The 23,568-nt window shown below is 38.2% G+C and overlaps 1 long non-coding RNA gene across 1 annotated transcript in view; it reads left to right on the top strand.

Moving 5' to 3' along the window:
- The window catches only part of LOC149918199 (uncharacterized), a 48,163-nt gene extending 30,146 nt beyond the window's left edge, over nt 1-18,017 (top strand). Inside the window, exon 3 of the long non-coding RNA XR_016466441.1 lies at nt 16,395-18,017. This is a non-coding gene — a long non-coding RNA (uncharacterized LOC149918199). The remainder of the gene's footprint in view (nt 1-16,394) is intronic.
- Nucleotides 18,018-23,568: the final 5,551 nt, after the last annotated feature.

The following is a 23,568-nucleotide window of genomic DNA, read 5'->3' as shown; positions in this document are numbered from 1 at the left end:
CTGTGTGATATGTGAGCAACTATCTGGTGGCTTGGATCTTGCTGGAACCTGCCTCATCTCCTGGACTGGAAGTGCTTCCATGTACCTGGAGAGGTTAGGTGCTGGTAAATATCTGTTTGTAAGAACCATATGCTCCTTGATTGGCATCAGCACTGGTAGCATGTGTATACTGGTTGGGAACTTAATGAGCAGAAGATAGCAAGTTCATAGGATGAGAGGGAGTTCATTTGAGAGACTATCAAATAGCTTGTTTCTAAAGAAAGATCTGTATGTTTCTTAATTATGTAATAAACTCTTAAGTTCATTCTAGAGCTCTACACAAAGAGCACTTGATCACAGTTAGTGAAAATTGAAATGTTATTAGTCACCAACTACTTCCAGTTTCTGGATTAAGCTTTTTTTTTTTTTTTTTTTTGCTGAATCCAAGCTGTATATGTACATGATTAAATAGCATGCTCTCTAGCCACCAATTAAATGGAGTACATTACAGTAAGTATGAAACTGGACTGCATTTATTAATTTCAAGACCAGCATATGTTGTTTTCCCCTAATAAGTGTGCTTTCCTCATGGAACAATTTCCAAAGACAGCATTGAAATAGCACTTATGAAGCATCATTGATGCATGAATTCACGGAACCTTTCAAACCTCTTGTGAAAGTATCTGACTGCCTTCCACCCTGAGTCACGTGTATTTCCTCTGCTTGGGTATTCTTTCCAATTGGTTTCAGTGTCATTGGCTAAATGTACTTTGCATCTGAGTGATGGTGAAGTATGAAGTCTGGGTCACTGTTACAGAAGATCCCCCGCGGGCATAAGATGGGGAAAGGTGCTACAGATATCAGTGATTGCAATTAAAACATCTGACAAATGACAACAATAGATACATATGCAGAACGTGTACTTCCGTTGGCTTCAAAGCTGAGGTTTTTGGAGGTGGCCATTGTGACAGAGGAGAGTTTCATGAAGGGACTTAAATGAGAAAATATGGAACGTTTTGGAGGGTTGAGGATAGCTTTTATTTAACAGTGCTTCCATGTCCCTAGTAACATCTCACAGTAATGCAGGTTTTAAGTTTTGAATGTCTTTTATTTATTCTTTTTTCAAATTGTGTTCTGAAAACAAATTAGGAGGAAATTTAAATTCTGAATACTCAGTTCAGGTGTTGAAATACTTAAGTGATGATCACTGAAGGAGTTTTGGAAAAAATACTAATATCTTCATTTTATCTTATGAGTGAGGAATTACAGAATCATTAAAGTTGGAAAAGATCTCTAAGATCACCTAATCCAACCATCAACCCCTTGCTACCATACCATGCCATGTAAGCATCTTCAATTATCCTTTGCAACAAGATTCTGGTGAGACAGATCTTATGCTCAAAAGAGTAGCAGCCCAGCCTCATAAACCTTGTAATATCTAGAGAAGATGAGCATCGTAGATTCCCTTAAGAACTTTGAATGCTATTATATTACTGCAAGCAACAGGAACTGGTACTTGGCTATATTTGACAGGCCTTTATATGTAAATACCATCAAAAACTGTTTCTCCCAATTTTTATTCAGTTCTGCTAGACATTATTATAGTTAAACAGTTTAAAATCTATGTTTTAAATGCAATTTTAAAGCTATGTGTGACCAATGCAGTAAGTTTGAGTTTTTTCTTTCAGTTAAGCTGAACAGAGGATTATTTCTTTTTATTGGGCAATCCAGCAGCACTCAATGCAATGCTGCTCACCTATCTGTAGTCTGTAAGGCCAAATCCCTAATAAGTAATGCACCAAGAGGCAGACTGACAATTACAGCTAAACAACAAATTTTCTCCTTCAAAAGTGGGTACTCATGTTTTTTCACTGCTACTGAGTATTTGATTGGTGTGGGCAATTTCAAAAGCATTGTTTAATTGGTCTTTCACAAGAAATGCAAGGAAAATCCAAAGACTTCACAGAAACCTAACAACCCTGATATTTTTCAGGGGACTTACAATACTGTAGTATATGAAAGCATAAATGTTCTCCAGCAAGTAGCATTTAAACTATTCCAGATATGTGTACATGTCTTCTCTAAAAGAGAAAACTGCATTGATGAAATTCCAAACACATTTAGGAGCAGATTAGTTGAGATAATATAACTTTGGACTTCCCATTCATAATTTTTCAGCAGCTAACTTATTTGACTTGTCTTGACTCTAATTTTGGAGATGAAGTTGTTATGGCATTTGAATAACATGCGCTTCTCTACAAAACTTGATCAAGAAATGTTGTTTTTTTTTCCCAAAGTTTTGGTGATTGCCTTAAAGGTCTGTTATCTTTGAATAGCATTTAGCATTTGTAACTTTCTTAATTACAGACAAAAAAGAACCTTAAGCACAACTTCATCTATGTTTTTTCCTGTACCCTTCTATTTTTTATTTTCTCTTTATATTTACTGAAAGACAGAAAACAAGATCTGATTTCACAAGCTGTCTTTTAATATTTCAAGAACGTTCTGTGTTTACTGGGATTTATTTTACTGAGGCAGTGGTTCTCTCAGACAAATTTGTTTTCTTTGCATTGGATCTAAACCTCTGGGAAAGCTTTAGGAACTAACATAATTTTCTCAGCTTCTAAAATAATTTGAATCTTCTAAAATAGAAGACTGTATTATAAAATAGAAGAATGTATTTCCAGGAAAGACTTTTCTAATATTTTGGGTTTATTCTTCTTTACTTTTTAGCAGCACTCTGGTTATTTTTGCAGTCTGATTACCCTTTGAGGATCTGTCAATGTGAACTAGAAAAGTCCCTTAAAGATGAGCTCCCATGTTTTCATTTAAAGACTATGTAAACCTGGGGCTGTTGGATCTCTTACAGAAAACAGCGTTGTAGCGTCTAACAGAGAAATCTCCCCTGAAGTTGTGATATTCTCCTTTCTTCTGCTTGCTATTCCCCTCCACCTGTAAGCCTCTACCACAAGTGAGTGGATCTTTGTTACAAAAAGCAAACCTTGGGGCGGAGATAAGCTTGAAGAGGACAGAAACCACTTGGAATGTGTTGTGCATCAACTCTGCTACACCATTAATGGTGCAATATTAAAACTTGTTCCATGCTCACAGAAATGAGGATGTGGCTGTCCAGGCAGCCTTAGGTAGATGGTTTGCCTTCAAGCATGAAGAATACCATGTAGAGTTATAGAAAGCTTTTTTTTTTTTTTTCCAATTAATCGGCTGTGCTGTCTATGGAATGCTAAGAGCTGTACCATGTAGTTCTAGAAAACTGTAGGAGTCTCCAAGTGTTTCAAAATACCAACAGCACTTGCAATTCTGAGTCAGAAGCATTAGCTGAGCTTGCCTCTTTTCTTCTTGCTAGTGGGTTGCAGCAGATTTTACTAGTAATGACTTTCATATGCAATAACATTAAGTAATTATAAAAAATGATTTGCAGAAACTGTCTAAAGCTGTAAAGTTAAACCAACAAATGCATTTCGATAAAAAACACTTGTATGAAAGGAACTGTCTTTCACAGCAATCTAGCAGCTGACAATTCCTAAGAGTACAGAAAAATATCTATCAAAGAATGGCTGGCATCAGCTTTTGCAAAGAATGGCATAATGTGTGATGTGAAGGCTGGAGTTTTTTTTTTTGATTGGGACTTCAGAGAGAATGCTTAAACACTTTTGATAGAGTCACTGGGAAACCTGGCATGTTTTATTTTTTTCTTACTTGTGGGCAAGAGGCATCACTGAAGAGTTCAAATAAATGCCAGAAAAACCCAAACCACCTTTCACTTGCTCTAGATCCTTCACATAAAAGTAACCCATCATTTCTTCATGCAAATGCTGTGGGGATTGCTCCACCCAGGGCTGGAGAGCACTCAAGCTGCAGAGAAGGCTCCAGGGAGAACTGAGAGTGGCTTGTCAATATCTATAGGGGGTCTATGAGAAAGAAGGGGCCAGATGTGTTGGCAGGATTTGTTGTGATTAGAAAAGCATAAATGGTTTCAAGCTAAAAGAGGGGAGATTTAGGTTGGATATAAAGAAGTAGTTTTTTCACAATGAGGGTGGTGAGGCATAGGCACAGTTTTTCCTGGAGTGTCCCATCCCTGGAGATACCAGAAGTCAGGTTGGAGGAGTTTTGAGCACTCAATGGAGTGCTGTGTGTTCCACTTCATTGCAAGGGGATTGAGCAGAGTAAACATTCAGGGTTCCTTCTGACTTATTATGATCATTACACAGTCCTACAAACTGCACAGCTACTTGTGGAATCATGCAGAATGGTTAAGGGCAGAAGTGACTTTTGGATGTCATCTGCTCCCAACCCTCTGCTCAAGCATAATTCTTGTAGCAGCGGCAGAATGATATCCAACCTTTACAACTACAGTTAAAGAGTCATTTCAGCCCCTTTAATTGACATTAGGTCAGATCCTAGTGAAACTGAGGTTTTTGTTGTTTTCTGGGTATCTCGCAATACCTCTACAACTTAAACTGCTCTGCAATGCATAATATCTCCAGTCTCAACATTGAAGAAAATGACTTAAGGCTTCCACTTAGAAGAATTAACTTTGCAGGCATTTTAAAACCAGCTCATTTGTTAGCCTTCAGAATAACCTCCTTAAAAATAAGAATTCCTCTGCTGAAAAGTATTCTGTGGTTGTCCTCTTCCATTTTCCAGCTGGCTTGAGGCAAATGGTGGTCTGACTTTCCAAGGAAAAGAAACTCAGCTCCAAAGAGGTCCATGTTCCTTGTGCATTCTGGTGTAGAAGCATTAAGATCTTCTCCACTGAAATACTTTTCAGTGATCATTGGTGAGCAATCTGCAATTAACAAGAGGAATGGCCTCACCCGTTATGTTATATAAGAAAAAGTTGAGCAGAGCATATAAAGCTGACTTGTGTGAAATGAAAACATTAAGTTTCTTCTGGAAGAAAAAGGATCTCTTTCAGAGAGGGGGGGGGGAAAAGTTGTTTAGTCATGTACTTCTTTTCTGGATCTTGGAGATTGAGCCGTTCAGATTGTTTTTAAATCTGCATTTACAAATATCTAGCTGTCCTTGCTACAAAGAAATATTTGTGCATCTTTGGAGAACAACAGATAAGAATGAAAAATATCCTCTAAGACAAAGCAGATGCAAAGCGCCCTTTCTCAGGCTACTGTAAAACTGTGGATGATTTGAGTGTATTTTTTTCCTGTTGTGTTTTTTCCTCACGTGAACTGTTTTTTTCCTTGCCTTCTGAGCAACCAGACTGAATGATAGGCAAAGGATAATGGAACTCCTCCTTTTGAGCTTTTGTATTCTTGCAAGACTCTACCTGTAGTAGATGTTCATTTAGGAAGGATGCAAGGGGCAACTTGTTCTTAATGTTGCATAATCTTAATGTTGGATGTGAACTTCTCAGAGCAGAATTTCACCTGTTGCCTTGGAAATGCAGAACAATTTCTATCTCCTGTTTATCACTTCTGGATGAATGCTTTTTGATTTTTTTCTAGAATCTCTTGTAAAAATATAAAACAAACACATTTTTAAACATAAAGTTTCTCCGTGATTTAAAAAAAAAAAAACAAAAAAAAAAACCAAGACACATGAAGTAATGCAAGACTGTATCTTTGTATGGTCACATTTTGTATATCATTTTTGATAAAGAAATGGCACTGTAGCATATGAGCATGCAGTTGTGGCCATGAGAACTTCATGGTGTTTATTTACAAAAATAGCAGAGAAGTAAGTAGAGGGCATCTGTTTTGCAAAGCTGTGTAACTCAGTTTTGGAGCTTCTTGACGTGGGACTGTGCAAAGTATATTTTGAGATATATCTAGCAATGGAAGAGAGATGCTGTTAGCTGTGGCATCTGGAATGAAAAGAATACGTACTTCTGGAAGTGATGAGTGTACTGGGATACATAGGGGAAAGGATGCTCTCTTCATCCTCTCCTATGTCAATAACTCTTATCTGGTCCTGCATTTTGTTATTAGTCTCTAGACCTTTATTTGGTCAGTGTTGGCTGTTTTTACATTCCCAGGTTTGCATTAGTACACTGTACTGATATGGCTTGAATAAAAGATCAATGCTATGTCTTGTCTTCAGATCCCTGAAGCTACAGGGATCAGACCTTTTGCTTTGGCTCTCATTATAATGAAGGATGGTATGATGTGTGGTATTTGGGGACATCAGGTACATGTAGTTTCACCAGCATTATATTAGAAAATTGTTCCCCAAAATAAGAAAAAAAGAACAGAACTGGAACAAATAGGATATAATTAAATATCTAAGAGCTCTTCAAATATTTATCCTGAGTACTAGATCACCTAAATCTGTATAGATTTGGAACAACTATTCTGGATGTGCTTTTGGAGGATGAATATGATGATGTTTTTCACAGGTGTTGTGTTACCAGATTCTAAAGTGATGAATATGAGCATGTGGCCAGTTCCAGATGCTGATCAGTTACTCGTTTGATTAGTACTGCGTTTTGTTTTTTTTTTCCCCTTTTTTCTGAACCACATTATTCATTGTTCCTCGCAGAGCGGTTTCCTTAGCGCTATCTAGACTTGTAAGGCTAGGAAAGGAAAAGCCATACATGTGAGTGATTTGCCTTTATTCTCCTCTGGCAACACAGCAGCATAGAAGCACCTCTGACTTCTAACAAGGTAGTATTTGTTTGCTTCCCTTAAGTCTAATAATACACCTGTCATCTACAGTTATATAGTAGATAAATCTGCCTACAGAGGTATAGATAATACAGGAGTATTGCACTCCAGACAGACTCTGCTAACTGAGCACTGCTGACTGCAGACACTGCAGGACTTCACAACCCAGTGCTGTCAGCTTGTGTCTATATCTTGTCGCTTTAGAGATCTGGGCAGGGTTCGGAGGGCCAACTGCAGTTATGGATTTGTATGTTTTTAGCAGTCTGTGTCTGATGACCATAGATTGGCATTATGTATTGAGCTTGATTTCTGGGCTATATCTGTCTTATTTAATAATGATATCTTTAAAATACTACCAGCAACTAATCCTAATTAGAGGTATGAGCAGCGTATCTTGGTGTCATTTAACTAGATTAATTGGGACTGCAGGCACAGGCTACTCTAGAGACTTTAGTTGATGTAATGGACTTCTTTTGCTGTCACTGTTGCTGTTACATTAATTCACTATGTGCACATATCTGAGCTGCAACATGTGACTACCTCAGACTAAAGCACCTGTGGAGCATCTCATGTGCTGGGCTACAGCACCTTAAGGAAACACAAATTCTTCTGCTGATCAAGAATGTAAATTCTGCGATTTGCAGAAATGTTAAAATAGCTAATAGGCTAAAATAGGTAAAAAACATTTCAGTTCAGCCTGTGCTGAATTTTGACAGTAAAGCTCTTCAGTCAAGGCAGACCTAAGAAAAGGCTTTGTGAACCATACAAAAGATACACGTGGATCCTTGTAATGTTTCTGACTCTCTTGAGTGCAATTGAGTAGAATTTTAAGATACAGTGTAAATATGGAAAAAACATCCATATAGTGTACCTGACCTGCTTTTTCAACTAGTGTACCTTGAAATCATGCCATAGTCTCCTGTTTGTTTGGTAGAAATTTCCTAGTAATTTTACAGGTTAGCTTATGCTTTTACAGTTCAGCTGGTACATTGGAAAATGTTCTGCAAGTGCTCCAGGGTCTTTCTGAATAGTAGTAATGAATGTACATCTTGAAGTAGGTATGTGTAGTAACTTTACTATTTATTTTGTTATACAATTTACTAATGTTACGTGCACAATGTTTTGTATGATGTCTTATCAGACTCCATAGTGAAAGCTGATTTCTTGTCCTCCACTCTGATTTTCTAAAAAATAGTCCATAAGAGGACCTTCTCTTTGATTCTTTAATAGCAAGGCTTTTTCAAAGCACAGTGTGAAGGACGTTACCAAATGGGTAGGAATCTGTATAGTTATAGGAGCAATATATCTATGGACGTGTATGTAGAGGAGTATATCATCAGGAAGTTGATTCTTTTGATTTCTGCCTCTAAAGGCTTCCTTTAGCCTAAATCCCTGCAATTGTCACGGGAGGTCAATGGCAAATGGCAGAGACAATGATTTCTTCCTGGGGAAATATGATGTATGAAGATATTCAGATCGTGATGGAGCTCCCATGTGTCACGTGGTAGAAAAGAACAGGGATTATGAAATATGGTTTCATGGAGTTACTGATCCTCACTAAGAGTCTTTTTCTTTCTTTGTTCTGTAGAATGGCAAGTGAGAAATTGGAAAGTCACAAAAATGTATAGGGAAGTGGACAGAAATGAAGATAAGGTGATGCATGCACAAGTTGTCTCATCCCCAGAATAGTGAGGTAGCAACTTTTTTTTTATAAAAAAAAGAGAAGATGAATTTACTGTGTGTGTATTTAAGCTAGAATATTTGCTTATTTAGTGACCAGATAGAAAAGAAGGTTGTGATGGTGATGCTGAATGCTGCCATAGTGTTGATGAAAATGTGACTGAGGAACTTGTGTGGACAGCAGAAGCTATGTTGATATAATCTAATGTATTTGTCAGTGAAAACAAGGAAACATTTGGGAAATGAGTTTGAACAGAATGGAAAAAAGATGTTCAAGGATTTCATAGTGTAAGTTGAAAGGAATCTCTGCAAATTGACTGCTCCAATTCCACTCTGAAGAAGGGCCAGCTGTGACCCTTTTGGTGTTCCTCATAGTGGTGCTTACACTATCTTAACCTGCCACAGAGAAGGCCAAAAGTCTGAGGAGGAAAAAAAAATTGTGTCATTCCAGAATAACTGGTAGAAATGAATCTAGTCATCAGTAACAGTGATGCACTTGAGTAATGCCTAATTCTAATCTAAACTGACAGCAAAAACTTTCGAATTCTTTGACATACTATAAAAGAATGAAGTATAACTGAAATTCTGCTTCATATCATCTTGCTATTTCAATGTAATCTACTTTCAATATTGCATTTTTAATTTTTTGAAACGAAGTGGCGTTTAAATGGCTTAATGAGACCAGAGCCAATGGAATGTTTTGAAAGGGAAGAATATGTTTTGGCAAGTCTACTTGATCTATGTCAGAATATTTAGAGTCTGATTCAGGTTAGAATTGAAACCATATCCCATTACTACCATGAAGTTATACATTGTGAAGGGCTGCTTCCAAGAACAAAATACTTCTATCTGTTTTTGTTCTCTTTATCCTTAGTGTACAAAAAAGCTGAGTAGCGTTTGTGTGAAAAATATGCTAGATTCCATCCAAGTACAAGTCGCAAACAATTACCCTGATAATTTTGCTCGAAGTAATTTTTTGAGGGCATCCTAAAGGAGAGGAATGGAGATGATTGAAATGATTCTGCCATTAAAATGCTTGACTTCATCAACAGCAGCTCAAAATGCTAATGATAGGCTATTAGATCTAATGTCACTTGAAGAAATTCAATATATTTGACCTTTCTGATTATCAAATGAAGAAATATAAATCCTACTTCTGAGAGGGTGTGTTTACATAATAAGATTTCTAGGGTTCAACATGAAAATAAACAGTCTGAATATCTATCTGGAGCAAATCACCTTGTCTTCAGATTTTTTTCCATTACAGAGGCAATGTACTGGCTTTTGAAATAAGAAGTGGGATACTGCCATGTCTGTTGTTGTTGCCAAGTATTTACAGTGACCTGTTTCCATCATTTACTCAGAACACATTTTCAATCTGGCTAGGCAGAGTGCAGATGTGGAACAGTTGGATGTTCTTAAACATAGTGGTTTTCTTCTTTTTCTTTTTTCTTTTCTTTTTTTTTTTTTAAGATCCCACTATCCTGCTGTTAAGCTCATACAGCCACTGACACAGATGGTGAGGAATGAGATGTGTCGATGGTTGAAAGTGAGAGTCTGTAGCAGTGTGAGGAGGAGTCATGTTGACTGTGAGTCCCAATCTTTGCTAACTAGCTCTTAAAAGTCCTGAACATACCTGTGGAGAGACAACTGAAAAGAAGTCTAGCTGAGTAAAGATACTCAACAGAGAAAGCTACTACTTCTGTGTTTTTGTTATAAATAACAGTTTTAGTTCTAGATATTGTACTCATTTAAAGCAAGGATATCTTCTGCTTCCAGCCAGCTACTGTGTGTGGTGAAATAAACACCAATTTTGAGAGAAAAGTCGAAAAAGGTTGTGTGGTGAAGTTGTTTTGTCAGAAAAGGTCTCTCTCTTCATTATCTGCAGACCTGCCCCTTTAAAATGTGCACAATCATTGGAGAAACATTCCTCTGGAACATATTAAGTCACTGTGGAACATCTCATTCCTGAAGCAGTGCACAGATTTTGTAAGGCTAGAGTTGTTTTGAAACACTTGCACTTTAAAACGGGATGGGCACAATTTCTTTAGGTATGCTTGTGGAAGGATAGGGCTGTTATTGTACATGCTCACTTAAGCAAAGAACTTGAAAAGTATTGGTATCTGTGTTCATGTTCCATGGAGTCAGAGACAACATGGCGAAGGATGTAAATTCAACATTTGGAGTGAACAACTAGTGTAGATACAGCGGAGTGGGGAAATATCATCTGTGATCAGAAGGAGGCCCCCCAAAATGGAATGATGTTCCCAAGGTCGCACAGGAAGTCTCTGGCAGAGACAGAAATTGAATGCAGGTTTCTCAAATCCTGATCCAGTGCCTTAAGAGATCTAAAAATCAGATATTCATACCAATCGCAGTGACTGAATTTTCCTAACCTAATAATGCTCCTTTCAGAAGTGCCTTAGGCTGTGTAACAAGAGGTTTCTTTCTTTTTGGGGTTGCACTGCATTAAAGACTCTGATCTTGGAAGTCATGGTTCACTTTTAATGGTATTGCATAAACAAAGGGTGCTACCTTTATGTGGTGAAAGTAATGGTTGTTCAGCTTCAAAATATCAACTCTTATGTATTTTGGAGGCCTTTAGCCTCCATCCTCTATGAAAGCCCTATTGGGGCACCACATAACAACTGATGACTTCTGGATAGAACTAGACAAGGAGAGTGCTGCAATTTCCTATTTAGTTTTTTATTATTTTCAGGGGGCTTTGTTAGCAAGCCCCTCACAAGCCTATTGTGAATTTTCTACTGGCAGTATCTATCACCCGAACTCTCCTTTTCCGGATTTCACAGCTTAGTCCAAAACAGTCTCTTGTGTATGAAATTCTCTTTTTAATAAAGTACTACCTTTCAAGCTGATGATGACTGGCATTAGGCCACGTTTACCTCTCTTGGGCATGTTTCAGTCTCCAGTATTTTGTTTTCACTGAGAATTACTGCTTTAACTTTTTTCACTTTTAAGTTCTCCAATAACGTAAGCTCTTCTGTGATCCTGTTAGCCTTCTTCTACTTAAAACCAGGCTTGATCACTTGGCAGATTTTCCCAAATGCTCAGGTTCTGATAATATCCTCTTGATTCTAAGCAAAACACAGCAAGAGTGACTTTTTCAAGTCTTTTTTCCATGGTCATATTTTGCATTTCATTCCTTTGAAGCACCTTCTGTTATAAGTCAGTTGCTTCAGGTGTGATGTTCAAAGAGCCCTGCCTAAGCATTGACTTCACTCAGAGCAATAGTTTTCTTTCTTTCTTTCTTTCTTTTTTTTAAAAAAAATCTTTGTCCTTCATTTAACAGGAAAAATCTGCAAATATTCTGCAGGAAGTAGTGAATGCATTTAGTCTGAAGATTGCATGGAGCTTCTTAGTGCCCTCCTTTAATTTCTACGTACGTGGATAGTGAGAATGATTATAATAACTAGAAAAATACTTATTTACATCTGTTTCAGTATAGTGAAATAGGTTGCAATTAATTAGGAAGTTTCTGGTGTGGTAAAAATCATCTTATAGGAAGAATGTGCACACATGATTTCCAAAGAGAAATTTAATTCCATATGGGTTGCACCCTCTCCCAGCTAGAGATTAATTGTAACTTTAAAGAAGATGTCATTATGTCTGTTGAAAAATAAAAATCAGCAAGAAAAACCCAAACTCCATGCATACCCGTGTTTTCAATACTTGAAAAAATTTAAATGATTTTAATTTAAACATTTCTTTCATTACTTTGCTCAAGTTGAGAGAGTGCTTTGATCAACATTTGAGTTATAATTTATTAGAGTAAAGGGAAGAGGATAACCTTCAGATGTCTTCTGTGGTAAAGCACTGATGCTGAAAATGTTAAATGTTTGCAGACTGAGAGCATGCTTGGCTGAGAAGACCAAAAAAAGAATAAACAAAATGTGACATGTTTTATTTTGTTTTTTATCCCCTAGTAAAAATACACAACAAAAGTAAATGTAAATCATATCTTATTCAAAACATTGGCATGAGTTGTCTGGAATGCACCTTTGTGGTGGTGTCCTGCCACACCATGTATGATGTCAAAACACATGCAGTTAGCTTTAACGTTGTCAGTACAGCAATTTTGCTAAATCCTTCTAGCTTCTTAATATATACATTGTAAATCCTGGGAAGGATGCTTGTATATCCTTATTGACATATGTCATAGACTCTGCTGTTCTGCTGCAGCTCTGCAGATTAGGGGCTCTGGCTCTGCTTTCTGTAGCCTACTGCTTATTTCCTAAAGGTGTTTCACTCAGTTTTCCTTCTTATAGCTGTGGTGTAAAACTGTGCACCTAAATCCATAATTCCTTGGCTGCTGGTGCTGACAGAGTAATTAGGAGAAAGCATTCAGATTTGCATTTCTGATTTCTTGTGGGGGTGCAAATTAAACCAGCTGAAAACACTGTGTGTAAACAATGTATTGGCTGACGGGATAAGGAGGTGAGAGGATAACACAGACCCTGTGGTACAGTGGTATGGGTTTGGGGGAAAACCCTATGGTGAGCTGTGAAAAGAACTGGGAGGGATAGCTTCCCTCTGAGTGGCATGACCTTTCCTCTGACATCTAATGAGCAAGTTGAGATGAGAATATCTGGCCTTCTCCCAAATGCTACTGAGCATCAGTCAGGGGACAGAAATCTCACATCCTGTGAAATACATTAGAACTCAAGTATTTTAAGAAAGAAAAATTACAATGCAAATTGAGAATTGCTGAGGTCATTCAATGAATGATATGTTTTGCTGCACGGTGTTTGGAATTCAGTGCTAGCCAATGCAAATATCATCCTTGGAAGATGCAGGTACAGTTGCACCAGAGATGTTCTAATGCATGGTCCCACTTGTTTCCTGAGTAGGGGCTGCTCAGGATCACAGCAATCACTTGCGCAGCCATTGTCTGTAGGGACTGAAGCTGTTCAGATGGCGAGTGCCTCCACTGTTTGTGTGTCAAACTTCGTTTTGTGGCTTGACTGTTTTCTGAGGTGGCTTAGTGTGGATCTGATCGTATGTTTGTGTAATGTAACTTCAGAAGCAGGGCCTATGTTGGCTTCCTGTAAATGTTCAAAATTTCAGTTTGAATGCCACAGAAGCAGAGGATATGTGGAGTACAGTGCAACTCTCTGCTAACAACATCTTTTAGTAGAGGGAGGAGACATAAGACGTAGTGTCACTACTTTTGTAGCAAAGAGCTGATTACAAAGTAAAGTAATATTTGAGTGGACAGTGGAAGGTGATAATATTTCCTCAGAAAGTAGAGGAAAGGAGAAAGAAAGTCTAGTAAAATGTGGCTTAATTCTAGGCAAAAAAAAAAAACCCAAATGAAAACAACAGAAACCTACCAAAGAAAATGAACATTACTTTTATTTAATTTGTGTTTCCCTGGCTTTACTCAGAAGATACTACTGAAAACACTCACTATGGGTGTGAAAAGTCTTCTAGAATTTTTCACTTCTTATTTCAGTAGAAATAACAGAATACTCTGCTTTAAAAGCTCAGTCTGATTGGTTTGCTAAAGTCTGAGCATTTTCTCCAGTTCTAAAGATCTTTTTGCAGCTCTTATCTGCACCATTTCAAATTTGCAACATACTTAAAATAAATAAATAAGTAATCTGGATAGCAGATATTTATACAGCCTTGAGTTTTTAATCCTTTGGTTTCAACATGATGAAATCTACATCTTTTTCCCCCCGTTCAATCTGCCAGCCCTTTCTGAAAAGTAGTTCTTCTCCTTGTCAATTAAACCCATTTACTAATTGTGTTTGGGACTTCCAATTTTCAGTTGTGATATCTGTTTAATTCTTTTCTTCCTATTAGATTATCTTAGAGCTTCCTCAGTTTTGAACTTTCAAAGCTTGGATTATTTAAACCTCAGAAATTTAGGACTGTGCTTTCCCTTGTTCTTTTTCCAGCCTTCTCTGCCTCCATTGAGTGCTACTGCACCTTCTCAGCCTCCATACATTCCAAGTTTCCAATGGAACTTTCCTGTTTAATCCTTTATTTGACAGGATTACCTTGTGGAAATCTTTTACCAAAATCTTCAGCTTTACTAGTTGGGTTGTTGCCACCATTGCAGTTGAATGTTAAGTATTTAGTTGAGAAGATTTGGACTTGTTTATTCCTCTTCAACTCCTTCATAGTCCCCACAGTATTCTCTATGGTGTCATTCTGCAATGGGGTATTTTCCAGATGATGAGACAAGACAATAAAATTACATAAGTAGTAGAGAGATGCAAGATAAATTAAGACTCAAAAGATTCATGATGTGTTTTGCAAAAACAAGAAAAGTTTTTTTTTTTTTCCTGTCCTTCCTGATTGTGGAACAATCTATTTCATCAAGTTCTTTTCTTTTTTAACCTTGAGCGTAGAGTGTGATTTAACAACTTTCTGAACTCAGTTGTCAACACTGACTCTGTATCGACCCACGTATATCTTGCTATTCTGCTCCACTTCAATATTGCTCAAGTATTTTTCTTATTTCCTGCAGCATGTAATTCCATGGTCTAATGATGGTGTTGGACAATTTTGAATTTGTAAAAACCTCTTGGTTTTGAATTTACACATGGAAAAATAGCTGTTGTAACAGTTTTCCACTCCATAACTTCTTTCAGTGGTTCTTCTAGTTGCATCTGGTTCATCTGATATGCTTCAAATTCCAGTCCTGTTGATGGAGTTTCACCCTGTATTTCCTCATTCTCAGTAGCTTTGTGTTTATACCCTTCGATTTTACAAATATTGAGATTAAAAAAAAAAAAGTCTCTCTGAAAATAAAGGGATTCTGTATGAGCAGTTGCATAGTAAATTCACTGCAAATTCAGAATACTGGATGTCTACATGTGGGAGATAAACAGACCAAATGAAACTTATTTCAAAATAGAATACATTTGGAAATTACATTTTCATTCCAGTCTTTTCAATAAAAGGGGAAAAGTAAAAATCAGTTAAGTTGGAAGAAAATGGTTATTTGTTTCTTTGGGGGGAGCAAACAAAACTGGCTGTTATGAAGGGGGAAAACAACCTTTTGATTTCTCAACAAAAGAGAGGAAAATAACCCACTATGATCAGCTGTGTTTTGGTACTTCATAGATTCTATGCTGCTACTGACATATTGAGGGATTTTGGAAATTACATCAGTTTAACTCAGTCTCTGAAATTTGGCACGTCTGTATATGGGGAAGAAAAAATTCCCCTATCTCTTTTCACAAGTCTGGGGGAAACAAAGCTGCCCTTTCCTACTTCTCAACTTAAACTGCAGAAAGATCTGATTTGCAAAGGGGTCTAATTGCTGTCTTCTTTGTGTGCACAAATCCACATGTGTAAACACCTGCAAATTCATTTTTTATGCTCTAGACCTTAACACTGTTATTTGTATGTGTGCTTTAAAATTATTATCCACCAAGATAATATCAGATAATCAGATAATATCATATGCCCCAAACTTGTTCAGTGGGGCACATATCTTCTTGATATACATCTTGGTTTTGTTCATCTGTGCCTGTGAATATTGGGATGATGCTATGCTGCAGAAGATGCAGTGTGGCTTATTAGCTACATCAGAGGTTTGAGGATGGCAATCAGTGTTACTTAATAGCTATTTCTTGTTGTCTTGTAGTACTTAAAACGACTCGTTTAGAGAACTGTTGGTAGCTGTCTTATCATGTCTAAAGAAAAGAGAGCCAAACTTCCCAATAGCGAGGGGCATTTATGAGGAACTCCTCTGGTTCTCCACCTGCTGATCTGTGTTTTAAGTTGGCAGTGAATTCACTTCAGAGGAATTTTGTCTTGAGCCATTCTTGTCTAGGTAAAATTCTGTTATTTTTTTAAACTAATTTTGTGAAGTGATATAGCTTTTGCCTAGTTGAGCTAGAGAAATGGACCTTTAGTTACAATTATTTATTTCTGGGCAAGGGATGCATAAGGTGTCTTCCCATTGTTTTAATCTGGGCATAAATTAAAATCATCCTGTAAAATGGTTTAAAAAACACCAACCCCCCCCCCGCCAAAAAAAAAAAAAAAAACCAGCAAAAAACAAAACCAAAACCTGAGTAATGTGTTAAAGCTGAAATCTGGCCTCTTTCTTTTCTTCAGTCAGACTGAAATGATACACTTCAGCAGTAAAAGCAGTCACGCTTTCACTTCATAGACGTGGATAAATGGGTGTTGGAGCAGTGTTGGGAACATGATCTTCCCTGCCCTGGAGTGGAACAGCCATAGGACTGCATTCCTCTGGAGCGGGACAGAACTGGAGATGGGGACACTTGTTTGTACTGACCCACAGGTTTGTGCAGTGGGGAAGAAAGCATTTATGGTGCTCAGCTGGAAGAATTTAAGGCCAGGAGAAGAGGAGCCTGAAGAGTCAATTGGGTCTGAAATTGTACATTGAATATGTGTAGTTTCACAGGTTGGAAGAAGGGGTTGTCTTAAGAGTCCATCTGGGTAAAAGTCCTGTATTACAGCAATGCCTTATTTTGAGAGGAAAACAGGATGAAGGAAAGTTGTGCTGGGGAATGTATTGTCCTCAGCCTGCCCTGATGTGCTGGTTACCCTGTGAAGGGACAGGTGGCAAACACCTTTCTGCACTCCAACATGTAACATGATAGTGACCTCCTTCATCTCCTTTTGGACCAGGATGATGACCCTGGAAAGTACCAGTCCCTTCTTTCAGGCAGTATGCTGAAGGGACAGATACGATGGTGATGTATGGAAGAAAAACAATGTCCTCTTTGTGCTTTAGGACTACTTAACACATGACTTGTTATGCTGTGTTGGCTTACTGAATCCTTAAATATTTTTTGCAAGCGCTAGTACAGTCAGATAAAGTTTTTCTGTTTTTTCCTAAACCTGTGCATCCGTGAAGCAGTGGAAGCTGGAGTGAATTGATGTGGATTCTTTCAAACTGCTGGGGAGAGCTTAATGGAAAGGAGAAGATGAACCCAATTCTATATTCTATCTATTCTATGATTCTGTATGAATCATAGAATTACCAGGGTTGAAAATGATCTCCAAGATCATCTAGTCCAACTAGCCAGCTACGACTGATATTTCCCACTAAACCATGTCACTTAGTACAGCATCTAAATGTTTCTTGAACACCTCCATGGATGGTGACTCCACCAGCTCCTTGGGTGGCTCCTTCTACTGCCTAACCAATCTTTCAGAGAAGAACTTTTTGTCCACCCTGAATCTCCCCTGGTGCAACTTGAGGCCATTCCCTCTCATTCTATCACTAGTTACGTGGGAAAAGAAGCCGAGCCCTACCTTGTACAACCTTTTTTCAGGGAACTGTAGAGGAGGCTCCCCTGAGCCTCCTGCTCTGTAGAGCAATCAATCCCCATAATTAGATGACTTCTTCTGGTCCTGAGATCTTTTAAATTAGATTTCAAGGCTCCCCTATATCTCACTGGACTGGGCCAAAAGTACAAGGTCCTGTGGCTTGCGGGGCTCTGCTAGGGGAGAGCAGGGTCCAATGTGGGATGTGCGAAGGCGTAGCCACCCTCAGAAATGAAAGTACCTCCTTCCACAGACATTTTGGCTGATGGGATAGGAACACTTGAGCTGCATATGTACACCAACAATACGCTCTAGGGAAAGACCACAAGTATGCTAAAAATCATAATCTGATAAACTTGGATGCTTTTAAAACACAAATGTCCTGTCATTGCTTTTCATAACAAAAATGATTGCTTAGGTCTTTACCACAGCTTAACTATTTCCTATGTAAACACCAACAAAACTGATGATTTTTTTCAACACTTAATGTGTCTTTGCAGTGGAAATAAATGTTTTGGCACCCAATCACTACTTGTGATTTTGCTAATAGGAACCTACAGTGTGGAATTGCCATTTGGTTAGACAGCTGAAAAATGCCAATTAGTTGTGCAGATATGGAGTCTCCTTTTCCAGATCATTTTCCATTTCTGAAACTTATTTTGTTATCATCATTTTAATCTTTCCAACACAGTCAGAAATCTCTGTCCAAACTCTTTAGCCCCTCTTCTCTTAAAGAACAGAGTAGTTTATTGGTTCTCCATTCCTTCCCACCCAAGACCCAAACCAGCTGCAGGCTTCGCTTTACTTCTCTTCCTTCCCTTCTTCCCAGATTCAAATCCCACAGTCCTGGATCTTGGCAAGAAAGTGCTGTGGCTCTTTTTTCTTCTTAATTCTTTTATTTCTGCTGTGTGAGTTCTGGGAGGATATGAGTAGAAGAGTAAATGGGAACTGGGTCTCTGTGCCTGCCTGTACTATTGTGCAACCAGAAGCAGCTGTTATAGAGTACCTGGCTGCTTAGTGGGGCTGTTTTGGTTCATGCCTGATTAAGCACCTATGGTTACTACTTCATCCTAGTGCTGGCAGGATTTATCTGAATTATTTTCTTAGCCAATCCTGTGCAAAGCAGGATGCCTTTCCTGGATGATGTTTCTGGATACACTGTTTCTGGTATTTAAGACAAACTGATCTTAATAACTTATGCTGTTGTTCCCATATATGTATCATTTTCCTGTGGCTTCAGGTTTCTACTGCTATTCAGATCATATTAAACATGCTTTTTCCTTTTTAAATACTAACATCCAGGATTAATTTAATCCCACATTTTTTCCTGGATAACTTAAAGTTTTGGATGAATCACTCCCAAAAACCTAAGAACATGTCCAAACCTCAGCCTAAACATCAGATTGAACCAGAATTCAATAGGTTTGGATAAAAGCCTGCTCCCAGGCCCCCCTCAAAGCATACTCTGAGTAAAATTTGAATCTGTTTTAACAAGTCCACCAGCCTTGCTGCAATGCCTACAGCCTATTCAGCTCTTCTGTTTATGGGAGTTTCCTGTGTGTGCTCTGTATCTGAAGCATCTCATAGACAGACAAGCAAAGAGGCTGAGATTTAGTCAGAATTAGTTAGAAAATGGAAAAGGAATTATTACTGATAGTTGATGCTGCCAATTTGTAGCTTAATTTTCTTGTAAGTAAGACTTGTTGGTACCTTGCACACCAGTTCTTCTAGCTGAAAAAAAGTAGGAAGCAATTGCAGCTCCCTGGCAAAAAAAACCTTGAGAGGGAAAACCTGAAGGCACCAGGCACAGTCAGTAACCAAGAGTGACATATGTTTGGTTTTAAGACATCCGCAAAAGTGAAAAAATCTCATAAATCTCTAAAGCTGAAGTAGGGCACCATGTGACCATTAATCTGTTTCCCAGTTTCTTGGGAATTCTGTGGATTTTCTCTCAGCTCTAAACCCTGGCAGCTCTTTTTTACATACATGTCGGAAAGTAATTTGGTTGCCTCTTAATTGCCCTTTTTTTGATTTGTGTTATTATCTTTTCCTTCAATGTGGAAAACGTGCCCTAGCTCAGCTTCTGAGGAGAGATCTGAAGAACCAAAAGCAGCTCTCTGTTGCATATAAAACTGTATTATTGCAAGCAATACGTATGTATTCAGCTATAAATCAGCAGAAAGGTGTATGCTTTTGTTACGCTAAAACAGAACAATGTGGTAGGTCACCTAATAAGGGTGAAAGGAGCACATTAGAATTCAGTGGAGATGTTGAAGGTCGAAAGGAGAGGTTAGAATTAAAAAGATATTTGCAGTTTCAGTGAAAGGGAGGTAATTCTTTTGAGGGCGAGCTTTAATTTTGTCGAAAAAGGAAGATTTAACCTAAACCAGGAATAGGAAGAAAAAGACAGTACCGAAAACAAGTGTTAAAGAGGAGAGGAAGAAAGCCTTCATAGTTACTTGAGTTGCACTAACTCCGCTATCAAGAGAGATGTTCTTGTTACCTTGTAAACATCATATATGTATATACGTTGTTTGTTTATTTATTTATTTATTTTGTACTCCAAGAATAGTAGAAATTCCTTCACTTCCTTTTGTTGAAATTGGAAAGGGTTCGTCACAGAGCTGCTGTCTTTTTTTCTCCTGGATTGTTTCTGTTCTCATTGAGAACCTTTCTCCTGCTTTTTGTGAATTTTGCAGTTTCCATTTTCAAGACATTTGTATCTTTTTCACCTCAGTTCTCTGTGGCAATCCTCTATCTCTCTTTCATGTCTCATGCTCCCCACTATGGAAGATGTGCATTTTTCCCTCTCTTTTTCCACTCCTGGAGAAAGACTGTTATCTATTACTTATCCAGTCCTGACAGATTGGTTGCAACCTTTACAGAGGTCAGAACTAGGGGTGGGATTCATGTCCATCTCTTTGCCTACGGTGAGATCTGAGGAGCTCACGGCTGCTCTCTGAATTTCAAGGCAAAGCAAGGTAACACAGCAAAGCAGGACAACGGGAAGTTGGGCTAGTGGCAGTTGTCATTCTGTGATCACAAGTACAAAACTTCTTGCTAAAATCTGAGGAAGGTGACATTAAGGCTGGGCTGTGATCCTTGTATGCAATAGTGTTCTGCAACTCATTGTCTTTCGTGACGATTTTTATTCAATCCACGTTTATTTAGATATTCATGTCCCGGTGCATATGCTGTGAGGAAATGAACTGTTTTAATCAGGAGATTCAGTCTGAGTTGTTGAATGCAGTGTCCTTGCCTTTAACCAAAATAAAAACCAGACTCAGTGTGCATGCATATAGCACAGGGAGGAAAATGGATATAACCTTACGATAATATTTCATCTGATGGAGTTGAAGCCAATGGTACTTGCTAGTGTTGGGCTGTGGGCCAAAATGCATCCCCAGAGCACTTCCGGGGGTTGCACGAAGCTGTCCTCTTGGCTGTCTCCCTCTGCTCCTCCTCCCTCTTCTCCAGTTCCTGCACTGAGTGGTTTGGCAGATGGGAGAACTAAATCTTGTGAGGGTGGAGAAGAACAGCAAAGAACCTGCTCCAACAAGACTGGGGGCTTCCAGACTGCTAATTCTTATTCTGTGTATTATTTATTATTTCTAAATTTAACAGTTGGGGAAGCCTGGAGACAAGTCTAGGTAAATGATGTACTTGCCTTTAGAAGTTGTGATGAATTTGTTTTTGGCAAGGAGAGCTCTGTAACAGCACTGAGGGGCAGAGACATGGGCACCCTTCTCAACACCATCTCTGTCAGTGCATACAGTGCTGTTGATTTCAGTGGCACTGGGGCATCAGCTCTGCTGCTGTGCAAGGAGCTGATTTTCATACAGCGTTCTTAGTTGTATAATGCAATTCCTTGCTGGGATCTCAAGCCCCTGTGCCCCAAAACAGAAAGGGTGGAAATTTCATTAACAAATCCTGGGAAATACCTCAGGACAAGGCACACGGGCATCCCTGTGCTTGCAGGGGCTGCTGGCTTCCTGCAGCACGGGTGCTTGCTTTGGAAGTTTTGCATTAATAAAAGTTATAGTCCTCCAGGCGCATCTCCATCCTTTCGTTATAAGATGGCGTGCGTTTGTGCCAATGGTCTTGAAACCCATAAATTACTAATGCCAGACTGTTCCGATGAGCAGCTTTTTGATATCCTTTACATGTTAAAAAGTACTCAGGCCTGTTGACAAAGCAAAGAAATGGTGTCAAAAATAATTTTAAAACCTTTTGACCTGTAAGGTTTAAGAGAATTAGGCACAGATTCTTTGCTTTAAGCCTCTTGGTGACAAGAAATATGGTCCTATGCCAGCCAGTTTGATTGACAGTGGCGTTTGTAGTTCCAGCTGCTATTACAGTATGCTCCTTGTATATTCCTTGTGTGCAAATATAGAAGACTATTTGTCACCTGGGCTGATGGATTATGCATAAGTGAGACAATGTGGTTAAGATTCTGAAGTATAAATGAAAAATCATAAACTTTATGTAACTCATCAGGCAATGCTTAATAGTCATAATGAAGTATTTTTATTTTAATCAAGGCAAACCGTCAAACTTTCAAATAATCAAAGATTATGCAGCTACCATGGTGTTTTCTTGACAGCTACACACTACTAACGTACATCACTGGATTTTTTGACAACCATAATAGAATGTATTGGAAAATTGATTAGTTTTAAGAGACTCTTAGCCAGCTGCTTTTATTTGTAAATGTCATGTATTCAATCATTGTAGGCTCCAGCCCTTCAAGTGGAATTCTTGGCTGATTATGAACCTTTGTATAGGTAAAAGCAGTCATTTCACATTCTTCAAGCTGCTTTCAGCATTTTCATGTGAACTTGCATAGGTTTATTTTTCCTGAAATCTCTCCCACCACAAATGGATATTTATTCATTTTCCACTCCACCATAATTGCAACTTTTGTACTTCATGAGATTTAAATCTGCAGTAACTCTCAGAGATGATTTTGTAATTAATATTTTCAGAAAATTCCAATCTTTTGTAAGAAAAAGAGCAAAGGTGACTTGCTGATTTTTGGATGGAGAAAAGAGAATTTACTATGAAAAATGTATTATCACATCCTGAAATATGCAGTAAAATTGGCATTTCCAGCATGCTGCTCTTATCTTTATTTGCTGATAGAGAGAATATCCAGATTTTTTTTTTTTTTGTTTAAGGGAAAGGGTATGGTTAGGTTCATATTACTCAGCCTTCAGTAAGTGCAAAGTACAAGGAAAAGGGGCCATAGCCCAATACAGCAGCATGCATTGTGTTTTAAGGAAAGCCACTTTCATGTTAAGAAATTAAAATCTAAATTATTAAAATGGATCGAAATAAACTAAATAAGAATACTGAAGCTGTTCACTTTGTGAGGCCACATCCTGCTCTTTTGCTGCATGCTGAGCCCCAGCAGATGTCAATGGCAATTTCATGCATATTTTCAGAGGGGGCCCTGGCGTTTCAGTATTATTTTGCTCTACAGAGATAGTATAGCAGAATGTTTGCTTTGTGATTAGATTCTACACTTTTTTTAATAATGTGATGAGCTGTGTGTGGTAGGCTTCTGGTATTTAACAAAAAGAGTCTAGACTTGCAAGTCATCAGCATAGAGACGATCAGAGATATTGGTATGATTACGATTTTATTTGGCTTCATCAATGAGTTCAATTAGATGCATTTTATTATTTGTTCTGTTAGCTCATTGTATTTGCCTTGAAAGTGTAAAATCCTCTTTCTGGACCAAAAGCTAGCACAGCCAAAATGAGGTGTAGTCTCAGATGATGTGTTTTAAAGTGATATCTTCAGTACGTTGTTTTAATTGGCTACAATGGCTTCTTTCATATGTTTGAGCCACTGCTGAAGTCTTAAAGTCTAGATTGGAGTGTCCAATTGCCACATCATTTGCGTGTCAGTTTGTGTTTCTCACCTGTTTGGTGAAATGCTAGAAATTCATTTGCAAACATGAGTCGGAAGACAAAGGTTACATTCACTG

Source organism: Phasianus colchicus, chromosome 4, assembly GCF_987193195.1.
Source record: "Phasianus colchicus chromosome 4, bPhaCol1.hap1.1, whole genome shotgun sequence".
Lineage (NCBI taxonomy): Eukaryota > Metazoa > Chordata > Aves > Galliformes > Phasianidae > Phasianus > Phasianus colchicus.
The sequence above is the reverse complement of the archived record's forward strand: the minus strand, read 5'-3'. Positions and strand labels throughout refer to the sequence as shown.